The 20,774-nt window shown below is 36.9% G+C and overlaps 2 long non-coding RNA genes across 2 annotated transcripts in view; both read right to left on the bottom strand.

Moving 5' to 3' along the window:
• LOC141521530 (uncharacterized) overlaps positions 1 to 19,803 on the bottom strand; it is a 45,556-nt gene extending 25,753 nt beyond the window's left edge. The window contains exons 1-2 of the long non-coding RNA XR_012477996.1: positions 11,128 to 19,803; positions 3,777 to 3,858 (exon numbers count right to left, since the gene is read on the bottom strand). This is a non-coding gene — a long non-coding RNA (uncharacterized LOC141521530). The remainder of the gene's footprint in view (positions 1 to 3,776; positions 3,859 to 11,127) is intronic.
• LOC141521531 (uncharacterized) overlaps positions 1 to 20,774 on the bottom strand; it is a 159,423-nt gene that overhangs the window by 123,369 nt on the left and 15,280 nt on the right. The window lies entirely within an intron of this gene.

Below are 20,774 nucleotides of genomic sequence, written 5' to 3'. Positions count from 1 at the left end.
TGTGAGGTAAATATTATCATACCTATATTTCAGTTAAGGAAACTAAGATAGACAGAGAAAGGTTAAGTGACTTGCCTAGTGTCTAAAGTTAGATTTGAATTCAGTTTTTCATCACTCCAAACCCATTGCACCAGCTAGCTGTCAATAAAATTTGCAAGTGCATAAATAGAAAGAACTCTATCCATCTTACACCTAGAAACTCATATACAGAGAAAGAGGATTGGGAGGGGATAAGGGAGGCAATAAAATGGATTTTTATAGTGGTATTTTTGATGAAAACTAACATGTGAAGTTCTTTTTTTTTTTTTTAGGTTTTTGCAAGGCAAATGGGGTTAAGTGGCTTTCCCAAGGCCACACAGCTAGGTAATTATTAAGTGTCTGAGACCATATTTGAACCCAGGTACTCCTGACTCCAAGGCCCGGTGCTTTATCCACTGCGCCACCTAGCCGCCCCTACATGTGAAGTTCTAATCCCAGGGCTATCACTAAGTAAGATTGTGACCCTGAGTGTTTCATTTATTCTTTTCTGTATTTATTTCCTCATTGGAAAATGAGGGTATTGATTTTTCTTAAACTCACTAATTTTACAGAGCTGATATGAATATTGAATGCTAAAATCCATGTATAATACTTTCATAAGTTTCAATTTCTATACTCATATTACATATTATTATTGAGGATGAATTTTCATATTGGTATAAAGAGGTTTCTCCTTATCAGGAAACTGTAGATGTATCCAGGGCTACTAAAGTCACACCCACACAACTGCCACTGGTTTAAGGAAGCCTGAAGAGAGAATAATATCAAGGAGCTTACCCTTATCAGGATCATCCCAATGTGCTGTATCAATCCACAGCATTCCTAAACAGACATAACTAGATGGTGTAGTGGATAGGTGCCTTGGATTCAGAAGGACAAGAGTCCGGCTTCAGACCCTTGCCACTTACTAGCTATGTGACCTTGGGCAAGTCACTTAACCCTGATTGCCTCACATCCAGGGTGATCTCCAGTCATCTCCATTCATCTCTGGCCAATGGATCCAGATGGATCTGGAGGAGAAAATGAGGCTTGTGACTTAGTACAGAACCCCCTCACTCAAATCCAATTCATATGTTTGTCATGGCATCACTTCCCTGATGTTGTAGTCTTCTTCTAAAAGGAAGGACAAACATTATAAATGTGTGCAGAGTAACTGCTACATAACAAATGTGGCCACTTCGAAAATTTAGACAAGATTATGCATGTGAAGGGGGATGGAATAGATGATTGTTAATTTGGGGAGGGGGGAAGAGGTAAATTCCAAGAAGCAAAGGAGAATCAAAAATCCCTAAGGATTCCCTCTTCTCAAAAGAGGACAAATGTGACCCTAGTCCTCTCAGCAGCAGAAGCTTTGAGTAAAGTTGCTGATCATGAAAAGGGAGAGATGCTACATTCCATTTCAAAGACAATAGAATATATTGAGGCAAAAAAATAAAAAGAGAATAAATAGAAAAGTTATTAAAGTTATTAACCACAAAGTAGTTGAGTAGACACAAGAAGTTGGGTAGAGCAACATAAACTTCATGGAGAAAGAGTTTACTGAACTGTGTCTTGCAGAAAGAAAGATAGTCTATAAATATCTTTACAGATGAAGAAACTGAGGTAGCTAGAAGTGAAATTATTTGCTACAATAAACTACTTTCAAAGTAGAAAAACACAGATTCAAACTATCCCTTAATTCCCTTGTTCTTTCTAATTTATACTATGCCTGAGAAGAACCATTCTCTTTTACTCCTTCACAATACAACACACCTGTCCCCCAAAAGTGTTTCTCCTTCTCCCACGTTTCAGTATGGGAGTAGATTCTAGCAATTAGTCATTCTCACCCCATTTAAATTAATTAATTATGTGTTCTATACTCTGATAGTTTCATCAGGTGAAAACAGTACTTTTAAAATTTTTATTTATTTAAGGCAATGGGGTTTAGTGACTTGCCCAAGATCATATAGCTGGGTAATTATTAAGTGTCTAAGGTCAAATTTGAACTCAGGTCCTCCTGACCCCAGAGCCAGTGCTCTTTTCACTCCTCCATCTAGCTGCCCCACACTGTGTCACCTAGCTGTCCCTGAAAACAGTTATACTGAATCAATCTAAGCTATTAAACCTAGATAGAAAAAGTTTCTAATTTAAAATGAATATTAGACTTTGTATAAAATAAAGTGATGCTACACAGAAAGTATATTAGTATTGGTTGAAGAATAAATCACATCCTTTGGGGGCATAAATAAAAAAAGCAAGCCAGTTCAGTCAACTATTCCAATGGTCAACCCTAGAAAAGAGAGAAATTTTAACCAAGTCTTTGAGAGCAAATGTCTTATGGGATGAGAGAAGAAAGAACCTCTTTTTTTTTTCTCCACCACTATCTCCTAGACTAGAGAATTACCTTGTACACATTAAAATATTGGAAGATTTTGGACTTCTGAGAGGATCCCACAAAGTAGAAAAGGAATTCCAGAAACTATGAACAGTTATGTATTCCTTTATCACATATATTCTTTAAGTTTAATCCCCATTTCCACTGGACCTTCTTGGGGCGGGGGGGGGGGGGAGAAGAGAAGATGTTTTATAAGAATTTCTGAAAGCTAATTAAATCTGGCTAACTAATTAATATCAACTGAAAATCAATGTGGGAGCACATTGATTGGGATTCATTAGTCCCCTCAGGGTTACATATAGAAGAACCTCCCTGGCACCCCAGGCTGCAAGATGAGTTAATATTGGCAGAGTGAGCTCAGAGCTGATATTACATTTGCAAGTACCAGGAATTGCAAATGTGTAACTGAGCATGTAAAAACATACATATAAATATGCACATAAAGTGTAAATTCAAAAAAATGGCCATTTCATGTAATTTAATTGTAATTATTTCTTTCTGCATGTGGTTCAAAGGTCTGTGAATAATGAGCACATTTTAATAAATCTAATAAATGCTTTCATACTCCCAACTGTGCTTACAATACATTCTCTATCATAATAAGTTAAACAAAACAGTATTCTACAGCTGACCATTGTATGTTATTTTATAGATATTAAGGTATTTTCATGGCAGTGTATGTTTATATCATGCCCCCTTTAAAGTAAAAGGAAAAAGCAAACCCATTCACCCAAACCATGAGTGAAAAGTTATAAAAAAAGGAAAAAGTATATTATCAATATTAGGAAAAAGGTGGTTGTTGTATTTCTAATGAAACTTACAGCTAAATAAGAAAGAAGTTTTTACTAAGGTAATTGTTCTAAAAGCATCATCCCTTTAAAACTGACCTATATATTCCAGTTGTATGATTGAAATGAGTAAATCTTAGAGTTCTGGTTTTGTAGGAGACTAAAAAGGGAAGGAGTTTTGTAAAGATTTATGCCCCCTCAGAAATTGGCAAGTATGATGAAGCTTCCTAAAGAATAATGTTCAGAATTTTCTTTTGCTTCTATAAAGCATTTTGCCTCATAACAATATGGTGAAGTAAATAATATTAGTATTAGTATTCCTATTTTGAAAATGAGGAAATACACCTCAAAAAAGTGAAATGATTTCTCTAACATCAAAGATATTGGAATTCATATTTTAAGATCTTCTCCCCATGACTTGTTACTATTTTCCTTGCTTCTCCACTTAGATATTCTTCAATACCAGTTACTAAATATATAGTTGTATGGATTCTACCAGTGGCCATAGTATAATTTCTGAATAGAATAACCTATTTATAAAAATGGTTTTGATTCTAGGAATATGCTATACTCACCATTAAATTTCCAACTTCAAGTAGCAGACATTGTAAATAAGAGCTGACATTATTAGATGCATAGGAAAAATAAAACAGGAACCTGAGCCAACGATAAAAAAGGAAAATAAACCAAGGGAAATGTTATTTTTGTGGTGCCCAATTATTATAAAAGAATATTTAACATGAAAACACATTGTTTAGTTCCATGATTTTGAACAGAATAGGGCTCCTAAGACATACATTTTCCCTAGACCAGGTTGGTCCAATGAAAGGAAATGTCCAAACATTGTGAATTTGTGCATGGCCATAGAACCTATCTAAAAATCTGAGTATATAGCTCTAGAAATATTCAAAAACAGCCTGCAGAATAGCTAGCCAGCTCCTCCCTATCAATTTTTCTTATATTTTCAAGTCAATAGGTAGCACAACTGGTATGTATCTGGGCCTTTCTACTGTGTGAAACATAAAATATGTCCATGCACTACCCAAAATATTCTCTAATTCAGATACAAAATTTGCTTGAAGAGCAAATCATGCAAGCAACATTTATTATGGGTTAACTGTCTAAGTCTAAATAATATGGTTAGTTCTCTCTCTCTCTCTCTCTCTCTCTCTTTCAGCAGTGGGGTTAAGTGACTTGACCAAGGTCACACAAATTGGTAGTTATAAACTGAGACCAGATTTGAACTTGGGCCCTCCTGAGTGCATTCTTGCCTTTTATCTTTACTCCAATCATCTGTCTGTCTGTCTGTCTGATAACAAGTTTAGAATACATATAATTAGCTCCAAGAACTAATAATACCCATTCTTATACTATCTATCCTCATGTTCCACATCCCCACTTCTTTCTTCTGATGTTTCAGACAAGGCCATCATGCTGAGAGTAGGAAGAGATATGTGGAGATAAAGAAAGTTTCTGAAATATGGCTATACTAAGCATTTTCAATTCTTGTTGAAAATGATCATTCTCTTTTTTTAATAGTATCTGCATTAACAATTATTATCATAGCTTTTCCTAGTCATGATATTACCTATTTTTAGTTCTATCTTGTTAATGGACTCATCTTTTTTTTTGCCTTTTCAAGAGATTGAAGATTTTGACACTTCATACAATCTTCCACTTTTTCCTCATTACCCCTTCATATCAATTTTTTTTTTTTTAGTTTTTGCAAGGCAATGGGGTTAAGTGGCTTGCCCAAAGCCACATGGCTAGGTAATTATTAAGTGTCTGAGGTCAGATTTGAACCCAGGTACTCCTGACTCCAAGGCCAGTGCTCTATCCACTGCACCACCTAGCCACTCCCCTTCATATCAATTTAAATTTATTCTGGAGTCTAGATTTTCTTGGTCAAGGATAAAAAAATATAACAGAATCAGATATGAGATATAGCTATGCTCTCTACAAGTTCTCCTAACCAAATTTGTAGGCCAAATTTGGTACAGCTATTTACATGGTACCAAGAGTTTCAGGAAACCTGGAATTGAATATCCTTGATGCTTTCAACAGTTTTATACACAGTGGGCAGGTAAAACGTTGCTGAATTTCTTTCATAAATTGCAATGAAAAAAATTGGTTGATGTTTCCTTTGCTGCTTTTAGGTACATAAGGTATTAATTGTCTCACTTCAATCAAGAAGCTTTATTCATATATTTTATTCCTTCCTCCCACTTCATCTTCCTATTTCTTGTAATACCTAATACAATGTTTGCACATAGAACACATTTACTAAATGTATGTTCATTTAACTTATACTTGGAAGTCTGCGAAAAAAACAATTAGAGAGGCTCCTTCCCAGAAATGTGGTTTTGTGTGATTTATGTAACAACCATCTTCCTGGAATGATAACGGTATAACCACATTAAGAAGAAGGAAAATAATCAACTTATTACCATGTCTTATTATCATGTCTATATGTAGCCAAGGCTGACAACAGATTAAAAATTTAGCTCCTAATCCAAATGTTTGATTTTGTATAAAGAATTGGAAGGAAATAAAGTTTATCTAATTCAATCCCCTCATTTTACAGATAAAGAAATTGAGGTACAGAAATGTTATGTAACACTCTCAAAGTCACACAGTAAGTGGGAAGGTTGAAATTAGAACTCCAGTCATCTGACTCCAGCATTCTTTACACGATTGCACAATCTTTCACTAAGGTTTCATTTGCACTTTTAAATCAGGTGTTTTAGCATTATGTTCAAACAAACACAATTCTAATGGAGTTGAACCTCTACAGTTTGTTTCAAGTAATTATAGGCAGGATTGAGGAAATTAAATATAAGATAGTAAAGGAAAACAAATGAGAAAATCAATAGTCTTCAAATGGGCACATGAAAATATATATTCTAGTGAATTTCAGTTTCACTGGAAAGGTCTGACTATCCTTTGACCTTTAGAACAAGAGAGCAAATCCAAATTTTCACCCTTGTCTTTACATCAAACAATGAATTTACAAGCAAGATTTTCATTTCTCAGTTTAGACAATGCAGCATTTCATCCCTGTATCATTGAAATCAAGTTCCCCTTACCTTTCAACAGCCAGAGTACCACTTCACTGTCAGAGAAGCAGAAAGTCACAAATCAATTAAACTTATCATGCACTTATGAGTACCCTTATAATAATTTTACATAAAGGGATGATTGGTGTGATGTCTTCATCAAAGAATACAAGCCAAGTTATGAAACATTTAAGGCCAATCACTTCTCTGAAGATGTATATGTGCTGTTGTTATTGTCTGTACGTGACTATGGTACAGGATTTTCTTCATTAGATGAAGTCTTGCTATTTTTTTTTACCTCCTAGGCCCACTGCTACTTAAGTACCAGGAATGTTCCAGGAGACTTTATTCAAATCTAAGAAGAAAACCTCATGCAGGCTTCTGAAGAGCCACATGCAGCTTTGAAAGACAATGGTTGAAGTGTATATCCTGTAATCCATTCATTGGAGTATGGAGGAAATAGTCCCCAGGGAGTATTCCAAATCCACACTAAGGTCCCTCCAAGCTAAATTTTCCATTTGGATTTCTGAGCTAAAATCTCCATTGGCTACACATCTAAGGATACTTAAGAGTATAATTTATTCCATATAAGGTCAATCATAGTTTATGCTCACTAAATTGGCAACATGGGAAGAATTTATGCATTTTCCAGTACAAATAAAAATTTGGGCAGCCACAGCTTTATGGGGAGGAGGTGTTTCAGGTTTAATGAAAGTTATTCTCATTTTTTCCAGTAATTAAACAATTTCAAATTTTTGAAATATTTAGATTTTCCTTTAAGGAGAATTGAGCCTTGCAATAAAACCCATCAGTATGGAGTCAGTTCAATCCATTTCTTCAAATCTTCTCTTAGAAACATGGCAAGCAGTTCATTCACATTTCCATTAGCCTGGGATATTTCTGAGTGGAAGAGTCTTTAAATGTTCAAATTATTTATATATGTTGCAGTTACTCTAAGAGATTCATGGCTTGTGGAGGGATGCAAATTAATCATCTTCTAAGGGAAGAATTTCTCAAATTGTGTAAGGAACCCTGAAACACCTCAATTAGTGTTTTTTAAATAAATACTATGTTGTTATCAGGCATTCTAATCATAATTTAAGATTTCACCACAAGAGTTCTGCTAAATTGAAGGATTCTATTATTAGAAAAAGTTTAAGACTACTATTATAAAGGATCTCTCTCTCTCTCTCTCTCTCTCTCTCTCTCTCTCTCTCTCTCTCTCTCTCTCTCTCTCTCTGTCTGTCTGTCTCTGTCTCTATCTTTCTGTCTCTCTCTGCCACCCCTATATTTGTCTCTCTAGGACTCTAGGTCTTTCTCTGAATCTCTGTCTCTCACTCCCTCTCCCTTTCTTCCTTCCACTAAATTCTTCTATCATTCATTAGCTATGCAACACTATCCATTTAACTTTTCCCTATTTCTTTGTTTTGTTTTGTTTTGGTAAGGCAATGGAGTTAAGTGACTTACCCAAGGTCACACAGCTAGGTAATTATTAAGTGGCTGAGGCCAGATTTGAACTCAGGAACTCCTGACTCCAGGGCCAGTGCTCTATCCACTGCACCACCTAGCCACCCCTAACTTTTCCCTGTTTCTAAAAATGGATTGTGTCTACATAATGTTAAGACATATAGCTAAAAGGTAGACAGTGTTTTAAATTCAAACATTTTACATAACAAGAACATTTTGATATTTTGTATCAGCTTGATAATATACCAAATATTTGTTTGTTCCAGATTTTGGGGTCCAACTAGGAATGGTCATAACTTGAGGTATGTTATTTGGAATTTTCCCACATTCTAACAATTTGCCTTCTAACCTGCAATTCCTTAGTAATTTACAGTGAATAAATTGGCTCAATTCACTTATCATATTATTCAGATTCATGGATATCTGTGCATGAAAACAATCCTTCCTGAAATTAAGAAGAGCAATCTGAAATTTCATCAAAATATGTAAGTAGGTTCACAAAATTTGAACTTTGTCTCTTCTGAATTTATCATTTCATTTACAGAAGACTTAATCTTGATGAATCACTGATGTCAGTATTCCTGGTTTTTACATTCATATATTATAGTTCTATTCTAATCATGTCATGGTATATGCTGAACTGCATCCTGAATTTTCTAATAGAACAATCCCTTTCTGCCCTTGTCACTTTCACTTGGAGTCACATGGTTCCGAGATGGTGATCAGACTTTCCTGGCTACAAAGCTTCCTTTAAGTAGTGTCTACTTGATTGGATTATGTTTGAACAGCACTTCAGCTGTCTTGATATCAAGACACAGGACAGCATCCCCATGATTGTTATCATGACTAATATGGCCTCCCTTACTCAAAGCCTGCATAGACTGTGAATTTCTTTATGGATACTTCAGTCTTCGCTCCATCTGAAAGTTCTGAACTCAAGTCAACAAGAGACTTTAAAAAAATAATGTGGGTCTTTAGACTTATAAGGTTGTTCACTAGTTACAAGGGAGTTGTAGGAGTGGGAGGAGAGAGGGAGAGAGAGAGAGAGAGAGAGAGAGAGAGAGAGAGAGAGAGAGAGAGAGAGAGAGAGAGAGAGAGAGAGAGATTGAGAGAGAGGGAATCTTAAAAAAATGCTGAATGTCTTGCCACTAAGACAGTAGGAATTTGAAACTACTCCAAGTAAAGGAGCCAATGGAGCTTCTAAAACATAAGGTACTATTCAGAGGGATATGATCATGTTTTGATCTCATTTTAATGTTTTTTAGTGACTGTTTCCAAGGTCTCACTGGTGGCTGTTTTGGAAAATGTTAGTGCAGAGAGACAGTGGGGAAAAAGTAGACTAAATACCATAGGTTAATTTCTCCTACATAGAGCCCTCCTGTCACAGAAAAAGTGCCCATAAGATCTCAACTTTCAAAAGTTCTACTGTATTTCCCTTTTCCAGCTTCCCTAAACGACTAAGTATTTGGAAGAGATGGCAAATAGGAATTTCTATATATCTATGTTTTGTCTTCTTTACAAACTAGTTTATTAGGCAAGAGCAGATAGTTTTGTTCCTCTACTCTCCCTTTTCCTCTCCATTCCAGCAATGTGATGGTAATGATGCCCTTTATTTAAAAATTGTTCTTAAAAAACTAGTCTATTGACTTATGTTTTATCTACAAATTGATTTGATGGTAAAGAGAGAAACGCACCATTTAGTGAATGGAGATTTTGTCATTGATTTATATAGCAACGGGGCTATGTTATGCATTTAAATTTATCACATAATTTAGTGAAAAAACACTCAAATGTCTTATAATAATAAAAAATAATAAAGTCATATAATTTGGCCCATAGCTCATCTAGACACCATGAAAAATAAATATTCCCTATGTGCAATCAAAAATAACTATAATTATGAAAATAACCCTTAGTCATGGCTACAGACAAGAACCAGAGGAATAAGTAGTTCTTTTTGCATAACAACTTATTATTGGGGCGGTTAGTTGCTCAGTGGATGGAGCACCGGCCCTGGAGTCTGGAGTACCTGAGTTCAAATCCAGCCTCAGACACTTAATAATTACCTAGCTGTGTGGCCTTGGGCAAGCCACTTAACCCCATTGCCTTACCAAAAAAAAAAAACCCTAAAAAAAACCCCCAACTTATTATTATATTAGGTGTGATACAATTAAATTCAGCAAATATCTATTAGTTTCTGTTACATGTAAGGCATGAACTAAATGTTGAGGATAAAAGAATGGGGGGAAAAGGATACTTTCCTTGTCATCGACAAGGAGCTTACAATCTAATAGAAGAAATGAAATTTAGAAAAATAAGAGTACCATAAAGTAGAATATGAAAGGCAAAGGAAGGAGTCAAAGTGCTATCCAAAAATTAATGAAGAAGAAATTATGCTTCTTTTCAGTGAGAGATTACAAGAAGTAACAGCATCTAAGTTGATCTGGGAGGGGGAATCTTCAGTAATCATTGAGGTTGATCTGATCAAGGGCACAAAGACAAGAGAATGCAGGATGAGACCAGGGAATAGCTAGGTGTCCAGTTTGGTTGACTTGAGGTATGTAAAATAAGATTGAGAAATAATTTATTAATCATACTCTATGTCAGATTGAACAATTTACTTTTGTTCTAGAGACAAGAGGACAGTGGCCTGGTTGGATGTCTGAATCAGAAAGATTATTTTGTCAGCTATGTGAAAAGTGAGTTGAAGAGGAGAAAGGATGGAAATCTTGAGCACATTACAAAGACTATCACAATAGCCCAGGCAAGAAGTGACAAGAATCTGAATGAGTGCAGTCACTATGTGAATTGAGGAAAGGAATGGGGGTGGGGGGAGAGAGAGAGAGAGAGAGAGAGAGAGAGAGAGAGAGAGAGAGAGACAGAGACACAGAGAGAGAGAGACAGAGAGAAAGAGACAGAGATAGAGACAGAGAGAAAGAGACAGAGATAGAGATAGAGACAGAGACAGAGGAGAGGGAGAAGGAGGAAAGAAGGAAGGAGGGACATATAGATGACTCAGATTTCATGCCTGGGTAACTTGAAAAATGTCAGTACTTTCAGAAAAAAATTGGTTGCATGTCATCTAGCTGTAGCTGTCTGGATACAGCTTTTATTTAATAAAAAAGAAGAGAGGGTATTCCTTACCCCACTCCAAGTCACTGATTATGCAAAATGCTATTTTTAAAATTTGCTCTTTTGTTCTTAAGTGGCCAAAGGTGTGAATTAATGGAATCCATGGTTATTAATCAAAATATTCTTCTCAGATTGTATTTTTAAATTTTTAATTACTAGAAATCTGTCTAAATAACACTGAAACTAACATAGTTAATAAAACACATATGATTACATAAACAAATGCAGGAATTAGTTTCCTTATCAAGTAGAGAAAGAGAGGGACTCAAACCTGATTTCATTGGTTAAAAAAACCCACAATATCCAGAGAAAATAATTCCCTCAGCCAAAGCAGGTTGGCATCTTCTTTGCAACTTAGTGTCTTGGAGAGTTGTTCAGTTGGGTCCAACTCTTTGTGACTTCATTTGGAGTTTTCTTGGCAACGATACTGGAATGTTTGCCATTTCCTTCTCTAGTTCATTTACAAATGAGATAACTGAAGTAAACAGCATTAAGTGATTTGCCCAGGGTCACACAGTTAGTAATTATCTGAGGTTAGATTTGAATTTAGGTCCTCCTGATTTCAGGGTAGCACTCTAGCTGACATCTTGAAGAGCTACCTGAAAGATTAAGCAAGGGATTAAGCAGCTCACATAGACAATACCTGATAAAAGTGGGACTCAAATCCTTTTCTTTTTAGTTTCTGAAGCAAGTTTTCTATTCGCTGTGCCATGCTACCTCTCGTGTTCCTTTCTAGTAAACTACAACAAAATGTAGTGAATAAATGAGTATTTGTATACTATAACAAATGGCACCTATCCAAAATCAAGAGCTAACATCTGTAATGAAGAAAGATTAAAGGCCTTTCTTTTCTTTTTTTTTTTTGGCAAGGCAATGAGGTTAAGTAACTTGCCCAGGGTCACACAGCTAGGCAATTGTTAAGTGTCTAAGTTCAGATTTGAACTCAAGTCCTTCTGACTCCAGGTCCCATGCTCTATCCATTGAGCCATGAGGCCTTTCAATAACATCAGAGTTATGCAAGGATGTTAAAATTTCTCTTCGTTTATTTGATATAGTTTTAGAATTGCTATAGGTAGGAATAATAAGAAATATTTTGGGAATAAGTATAGGTTAAAGGAAAAAAAGTATCATGATTTCACAAATGTTGGTTATATTTATTCTTCCTGAGACCTACAATTTACTGAAATAATTTATAACCTGAATAAAGTAACAAGATATAAAAGAACACAAATTATTAGTCTTCCTGTTTATTACTAAATAATCTCAATACAATTACAAAGTAACGTAAATTTGGAAGCCCTCTTAATGTCTTCAACATGTAGAAATTCTAAGAAAGAAGTTATTTCTCTTCTGTTTGGAAGTAGAAAGGCACTGGAATCAGGCTTATCATTTTCCCCCTTATTTCAGAAGTACAGAGAATCACCCCTTGGGAAAGTAGCCCAACATAATTCCTAATCATTAATCAGAAACTGAGATAAAACTCTCAGAAAGATATTGGAGTTGGCTAGCATATAAATAACTAAATTGTCTTTAAAGAAAAATAGAAGCTCGCCACAACCAGAGAATGTGAAAAGAGATTCCAATCCTTGTCTCACTTAGGGAATGTGAACAGGTTCATGGTAGAGTCAACAATTGTACCTTGTATGAATATTGTGTCATAATCTGATAAATTCAATCATAATAGATAAAGCCTTATAGATTATGGTATGGTGTCTTGTTTTACTTCAATTCCCCTTTTCATATTGGGACATAAAAGCCAAAAAAGACTTATCCTAAGTCTATAGGGATGAATTAAAATATATGTTTCATCATCAGAAGTTCATATTTCATGGCACTGTCCTAGCCACTAAAATAATCAAGGTGTATATGATACCTTTCCTCTATGAGATTATAATAGACAATCAAAAAATAGAACCATGAATGAACACATTAAAAAGAATGCAGTTGTTGATGGAGTTGTGAACTGATCCAACATTTCTGGAGTATAATTTGGAATTATTCCCCAAGAACAATAAAGCTGTATATATCCTTTGTACAATACCACTACCAGGTCTGTATCTCAAAGAGATCATGAAAAAAGAATATACATATACAAAAATATTTATAGCAGTTCTTTTCATTGTGGAAAAGAATTGGAAATTGAGGGAATGCCCTTTAATTGGGGAATGACTGAACAAATTATGGTATTTGAATATCATGGAACACTATTGTTCTATAAGAAACCATGAGAAATGAGACTTCGGAATAATATGGAATGACTTGCATAAACTGATGCTGAGTAAACAGAGCAGAACCAGAAGAACATTATACACATTATCAGCAATATTTGAGTGATGATCAACTATGATGAACTTATTCATTTCAGCAGTACAATAATCAAAAAACAACTCGTCATGGAAAATAACATCCATACCTAAGAGAATGAATTATGGAGTTTAAATGTAGACTAAAGTTTACTATCTTTGATTTTTAAAAAGTTATCTTTTGTATTATGTTGTCTTTTTCTCTCTGACTTTTTTCTTCCATTTGGATTTGATTCTTCTTTCATAAAATGATTAATATGGATCTATGTTTAGCATGGTTATACAAGCTGAGTCTATATTAGATTGCTTTCTGTCAAGGGGTGAGAAAGAGATAGGAGGGACAGAGAAAAGTATAAATGATGGTTTCAAAAATTCTTGCAAATAAACAATTGTTGAAAACTACAATTGCATGAAGTTCAAAAAATAAACAAAATATTTAGATTTTTTTTGAAAACAACAATATAAAAGAAAACATGCAGATATAGAGTCATGCGGTTGTGGGGGACACAGAAATTCAGTGTTTATATTCCAGAAATGAAGGAGTTTAGTATGTGCACTATTACCAAGCCTTCATGTTTATGTTTTTCATGCACACATGTGTGTTGTGTGTTGTATGTGTGTGTGTGTGTGTGTGTGTGTAAGTTGGTAAAACAATTCTAATAAGTAAAAAAAGAAAACATGATCTGGTTTCCAAAAGTCAGAAAGGAAATAAAGATAGGATTTATGGACCTATTTGAATGGTAGAGAAAATAGCAATCCTTGTACAGAGAAAAGATGTGAGCTTCTGAAATCCATGTTAAATGGAAAACATGAATTTCAATTTCAATAATCACATTAAAGAATTTGCTTTCATAGAGACAGATAGAACCAAACACAGTCCAGGATTTGGCCTTAAAACCAAAAAATTTCCAGGGGGTTAGGTTTTTACTAATCTGTAACTTCATTTTCACTAGCTTCAGCACATCGCAGTTGAGATTTACACATCCATTAGTTTGGGTGCTCTACTGATCAAAATGACTTTGTGATTTGGTACAATCTTCAAAAATTTTCAGGTGAAAAATGTTATTACCCCTTTGTTAAAGTAGTGAGAAACTCAATAAAAAAAATATGCAACTCTTGGAACTTAGGTAGGCTAGATTAGTTATCAAACATACAATCACCGGATTTGTATTTGAAGACTTTTCATCTCGTTGTTGTTCATCCTTCCCTCTCAAAAAGGACCAATGATGTCATGAGGGTGTTGTCTTGACTTTCACATGAATTGGATTTAAGTGAGATAGGGCTGTGTAAAGTCATCAGCTGCCAACTTAGCACTACCCAACTTAGCACTACCTTCCAGAAACCAAAGTTATTTCCATGTTATGATATTCAACAATAATTTTAGAACTGAATGACCATGATGTTGCACACATGGAGTCCTATGGCTATGAGGTCATATTAGTTAAATTGCATGATGAAAAGAATTTAATTAAGGCTGCAGAATTTGAGATAGAAGAGGAAGAAAACATTTATTAAACACCTCCGATGTGCCAGAACTTGTTCTAAGTACTTTACAAATTATGTTATTTAATCTTTACAGCAACCCTGTAAGGTGGGAGCTATTATTATCCCAATTTTTCAATTGAGGAAAATGAGGCAGACAGGCTAAGTAAGCTTCCTAAGTTCACACAGCTAGTAAGCATCAGACTCCAAATTTACTTCAAGTCTTCCTGACTCTAGGTTCAACAGTCAATCCTTTACCTTGTTGTCCTTCCCATCAATCACTGGACTACTGCATTTTTTTCTTCCTTTTAAGAGAATCCTTAAAATCTATTCTCTTCATGGAAATTTCAGGGAAATATAAAATAACAACAAAAGTTCTCATTTATATCATGTATTATAATATAAAAATTTCTCTTCTCATAACACCCTTATAAGACATGTAATAACTAATTCCATTTTAAAAATGAGAAAGTAAGATCACAGAAGTAAATGATTTGCTCAACATTTCAAAGTTAACTAAGCAGCATAGCCAGAGCTAATATTCAGATCTTTTTAATCCATCTAAAAGTGTTCTTTAAACTGGAAGATGATAGAGAAATTGGGATGGGGAGGATGGGAGTGGTTGCTAGAGCAATGGAATTTAAACACACAAAGCAACGAGATATCAAGGTGTCTGAGTATCTCAATATTCCATATCACATGGATGATAACTCTGGATCATAGATCTAGAAAGAAATAGGAACTTATAGGCCATTAATTCCAATTCTCATTTTGCAGATAAATAAAATGAATCATAGAGAGGTTATATGACTTGCTTAGGGTGACTCAACCAGTATGTGTCTAAGGAAGAATTTGAATTCAAGCCTTTCCAATATCAAGTCCAAAGTCCCATTTATTACTCCATGCTTCCTCTCAACTGACTGAAATGCTCACCCAGTTTTTGGAGTAGAGGGCAGTCAGTTTTCTATGTAATTCATTTGCCTCATATTTCTTATCCCTGAAAAAGATATTCAGATAAATACACACACACACACACACACACACACACACACACACACAGAGAGAGAGAGAGAGAGAGAGAGAGAGAGAGAGAGAGAGAGAGAGAGAGAGAAGACAAAATTGCTGGGAAAGTAAAGAGAATTTTTTACTTGTCTTGTAACTGACTAATCAAAGAATAAAAAGGTACAAATAAATCCTGTTACCCGAATTTACTTTGCTTATGTAGCCCTAGCCAATTTCAGGGTGGCTCTTCCCCCCCATGGGCCCCCAAGAGAGTGTGCTTGTCAGGTGGGTGTTCTCCCAAGTTCACCAAGATCTGGCTCTTTCATCTGCTTGATTAACTAGGAAAAACCTCCTTCTTGCAAAAGTTGCAAAAAGAAGGTTAAGTGTAACAACTCCCACGCCAATTTGTAATGAGAATTAAAGGTTCTTTGTCTTTTTTCCCTACATTAGCCAATTCTGATCACTCTCAAAAGTGTTATCAGCTTTCTTAGCTAGAAGAAAAGGAAGAGGGGGGAAAAAGACGTTAAAAGATTTGGCTCATTAGTAAATCTAATATTAAATGACACTAGAAATTGGGGGGTACATAATATAATTGGAGAGGGTTGTTTTACTATACCTCCCACTTCTAAATCCTGTGTAGTTGGGCCTCAGACATATAAGTAAGAGCTCTATGCTAGTACCTTGAAAACATTTTCTATTAGAAACCCATGAATCTTAAAAAAGTTTAACTTCTTATAAGAAAGGAAAATTCTTCAAACTTGTTATATTTACCTACTTCTTTTTGTTCTAACACACAGAATTGTTGAATTATTTTAAATGAAACATTTTTTAAATATTGCAGATTGCTTAATTCATCGTATATTTATTTGTATGTGTCTTCCAAGATAAATGTTACATTGTTCTCCTATACTATACAATTTCCACACATACACACACTTCTTGTATATATATTCCATTCCCACCCCCCATATGCTCACAGGATATGAGCTTATCCTACACTTCTTTAACTGGAACATAGTCCACAAAAACATAGTCCATGTTTTCTTCATGGGGTTGTAAAGAACATGATAATAATAATACCAGAGCCCTGGAAATAAGGAGGCTCTACCATTGAAAATAATCGATCATCTGCCTACCTACCTCTCTATCACAAGTGCCAAAGACACTTACAATTTGCTATAAAACACCTGCCCGTCTCTGTGTTTGGAGAGCTCAAGAATGGAGGGAATGTACACTAGCTTTATCTACCACAATACAGTCCATTTATGTCTTCTTCTGAATAAAAAGTCATCAGAAAGGTGGAAAAGCAGCTTAAAGATTCTGCATTTTGAAAAATTTCCCTCCTTCAAAAACTTACTTTAAACATTAGAAGTTGGTTATTCAACTCTCCTACAAACTTTGAAAGATCAGTTTAAATCTCTGATGAGGAAAGATTAGGAAATGGGAGATCATATAGGCAGGCATAGATAATGGTTTTCATCCAGAATTGGTTGCTATTATTATTAGTAACCACAATAATTATTGTGGCAATTAATAATTATGCTAATATAATACTCTGAATGGAAAACCGGGAAGTAGTTGGTCTGGTTACATTTCACATTCCAGATTAAGAAAATAAAGATTTCTTGTGTTAGTTTCATTCACCCAGAAGTAGGCTTCTCTATAGAAAGTTGAGAACAAGGCTCCACCCCTGACTCAGAATCACCTTAGGGGGGAAAAAACCAAGAAAGCACAAAACCTGTTTGAATTGGGACATGCAAATGATCTGGAAAATTCAAGGTGCAAATGGGAGACTCTTAGCCTTCTTTAAAAAAAGAAACCAAATCCAGATGTGCCCTAGTAGGACCTGGAGCTATACCTGTTTCTTTCCTTGTTCTTCCGTTGCAGCCCTGAAGCAATTTATCATTAATAAGCATCACCTATATCCTCGCCTATCAACATAGAATCTCAGTCCCTCATGAGTTATTGCAGATATATCCTGAGAAGCCAGGCCTACAATGAGGCAAAGGCATTTTCCCCCACTGGCAATCTTTTTTAAACTATAAGTTGGACATTTTAGCAGAAAAGTAGGTACAGATGTGGCTTAGTTTGGGGGGGAGGGAAGAGGAAGGTCGTTGCTATTGTATACCTTACTCAACAGCTCTCGGGACTGTGGACTAGCAACAGAAGAATTTATTTTACTGAAACTGGATTAGAAATGGTCCTGGGTTTTCAATTGAGCAATCTGATTTTTACTAAGAACTTAGGTTTTGCTGGGTAAAGATATCACTTCGAGGCCAAGTCCTCAAATAGGGCGCAATATAGCTATCTTCAGAAGGAGACAATTAAAAAAACACGGATAATATTGAATGATGGACGTATGCAGGAAACTAATTCTCTAGCCCGAATTGATTACTTTCCAAATTTAATGACACACCAGGACTTATTCCTGTCCCTAACATCCCTAACATCGAGTTTAGAAATCTCCCGAGATATCAGCAAGCTGTTTCTCTGGGACTGGCAATGAAAGTCAGAGCCAGATCTGTCGCTAACCTGTCATCAACTTTTCAAGTAAAGGTGCTGGAGGACTCCAACATCTGGACGCAGACCAGGGAGAGCGAAGCTTCAATGCCACTCGGAAATGTCTCCATCTAAGTAAACTTTTATTTTATTTTATTCTGCAATGTGGCGCACACATGCAGGTCTCAGGTCTTTCGGCTAGACATTGTTATGCGAATGGGAATTGATTTTTATAAACCTTTAATTACTTAAGGATCTGGGGAATCTAGAATAGGGATGATGGTGGTGGAAGGAATAGCCTAATCATATCCACCCCAGATGCTTACAGATGCTCACAGGTAGTGGTTCCCCAAATCACATATGGGGCATTACAGATTTCTCTTTTTCCTAACACTCAAGTTTATTTCTACACACTTTTTTCTTGCGCAGACACGCACGTTTTCGCTTGGTGCACTATTCACCGCAGCCTTGATCCTTGTGCTTTTAGACTGCTTTGAACCAGAGAAGGAGAAAGTGCTCCGTGTAGGTAGAGGATCACTCGCACTCCTCGCAACTTTCTGATCGCTTGCCAATAACGCCAAAGGTAGCTAGGGAGGCTACGAGAACGGTCCGACTTATGCCTGTAGGGGTTGGAGCTCGGCTGTGAGAGCCAGTGTTTTAGTTGTTTTGTTTTATTTTTCCAAATGCGAGAGCTCTGTCACGGAGCTGGGCCCTGGAGTTCAGAAGGTGAACTTATGATCAAGTTGTTTGCCTTTGAAACTATGTGGATTCAATACATACACCGGAGGCGAATGGAGAGAAAGATAAATGATAAAAATAAATGGTAGAGAGACTGGATACTGAAGGGTCAAGGAGGGATGGATAGGACTTAGTATGTGTGGGGAAGTCGAGGTGGAGAGAAGAGGTGAGGAATGGGGGGAAATGACTCTTAGCCATGTAATTTGAGGTGAAATTCAACCTAGAGAAGCGTCTCAGAGAAATTGAGGGGAAAGGGATGGTTGGTGCGGGTCATGGGGATTCAGATGTTGAGTGTTTTGAAGGGAAAATAAATAAAATGTCGAAGTTCTGCTAGAAGACTAGAAGGGTCATTGTACAAGAAATCGGGGGCGGGGCCGACCTCAACCTCTGGCTTTGGGAATAGTGGACAGAAGGAACAATTTCCTCCTCCCGATTCCTTCTTGTGGTTGAAGAGGGGTGAGTAGTCTAGTTTAAGGCAATACTAAGTCATAGTTTCTTTTGTCCCTGCATCTGAGGATTCACTTTGGATAGGTGGCTTCTCCAGGAAAAGAAAAAGTCCTTGAAAGTAGTACTAAGGAAAGTCCTGGCAGAGTTGTCTCTCTTCTAGAGGACGCAGAGCCTGGGGCGCCGCAGGAGCAGAAGGGGAGTCCCTGGGAGGCTAGTAGCGCGGACTCCCCCTGAGCGTCCCGCGGTCAAAGAAGCCGCGCGAACATCTGTACCGAGTGACTCAGATTTTGGAGAGGGTACAAAGACGGTAAAATGACGTGATGTGCGGTGTCACAACGGGACAGTGGGGGGCCTTGCCGGACGTGCAGAGGTTGCCCAGGCCTAACTCAAGAGCTTTAGGATTTGGGTTTCGATTTTGCGCCTTTCGAAGCCTCCCCAGACCTCAATTCGCAGCTGCTTTCCTTAGAGTCGCTTGTTCCTTTACCGTTACCAGGAAAGCCGCCCCAAGCGGCCCACTCTCCCCCCCCCCCACCAACCCCGACCCCCCAGCCCCAACCTCAACCCGGCCCCGTTCCTTCCTCTTTGGGACTTCAGACAATTCAGTGCAGGGTTGAGGAATGGCTTTGACCCAGGCCAGGACAGACTGGAAGCCCCGGGCGATGGCAGCCGGGACGCCGGGACGCCGGAACCCCGGACTGACCCGCCAGTCATCCAAAAGACCAATAGCCAGGAATCTGAACGAAGGGAAGACCCTCGCCTGGCTGCTCCGGAAGGCAAACTGCCACAGTCGCGGCAGTTCTACTTTTTGTGTCCTCACTCCTGGTCCCCTATGAAAGGTGTTAGAACAGCAATTCAATTATAGAAAATAGCACATATCAACTGCCCAGCTGGAAAAGTCGGTAACTAACTGGGCCTAAGCTTTGTAAAGGAATGTAACTGCTCCACAACTACTTTGTTGCCCTCCATGTCCTCCCTACACCCTCTACACTTGCCCTATCCCCTCCCGCTTTGCTCTTATTAATTAGTTGCAGTTGACCAGAGAATAATCAATTCCGAGGAACTTCGTCTATGTGACCAGGAACGCACTAAAAGACTGCCCCCAAATCCTTAAACCTTAAACAGGGAAATTAGAAAGATGCCGGGAGTTTTCTCCAGTCCGGTATTTGGAACTGTTGCGTCATTGTGAACTTAGCCTCTCCAAGGGACTCCAAGGGTCCCCTGGCTCCAGAAGCTGTTCAAGAGAGTGTACGTGTACCTCTGTGTCGAAGTGATGAGCGCACTTATGATGGCAATTACTTGCGTAATACTTTTTATATTTTAAATACCTGCGATAGAATAGATTGCCATGGATTTAAAGCTGGATATAGAGCATAGGTATAGACCAAGCACTTAATTTTTCAGATAAGTAAACTGAGGCCTAACAGAAATTTAAGGAACTTGATCAAAG

This window comes from Macrotis lagotis, chromosome 4 (assembly GCF_037893015.1).
Source record: "Macrotis lagotis isolate mMagLag1 chromosome 4, bilby.v1.9.chrom.fasta, whole genome shotgun sequence".
NCBI classification, from domain to species: Eukaryota; Metazoa; Chordata; class Mammalia; order Peramelemorphia; family Peramelidae; genus Macrotis; species Macrotis lagotis.
The sequence above is the reverse complement of the archived record's forward strand: the minus strand, read 5'-3'. Positions and strand labels throughout refer to the sequence as shown.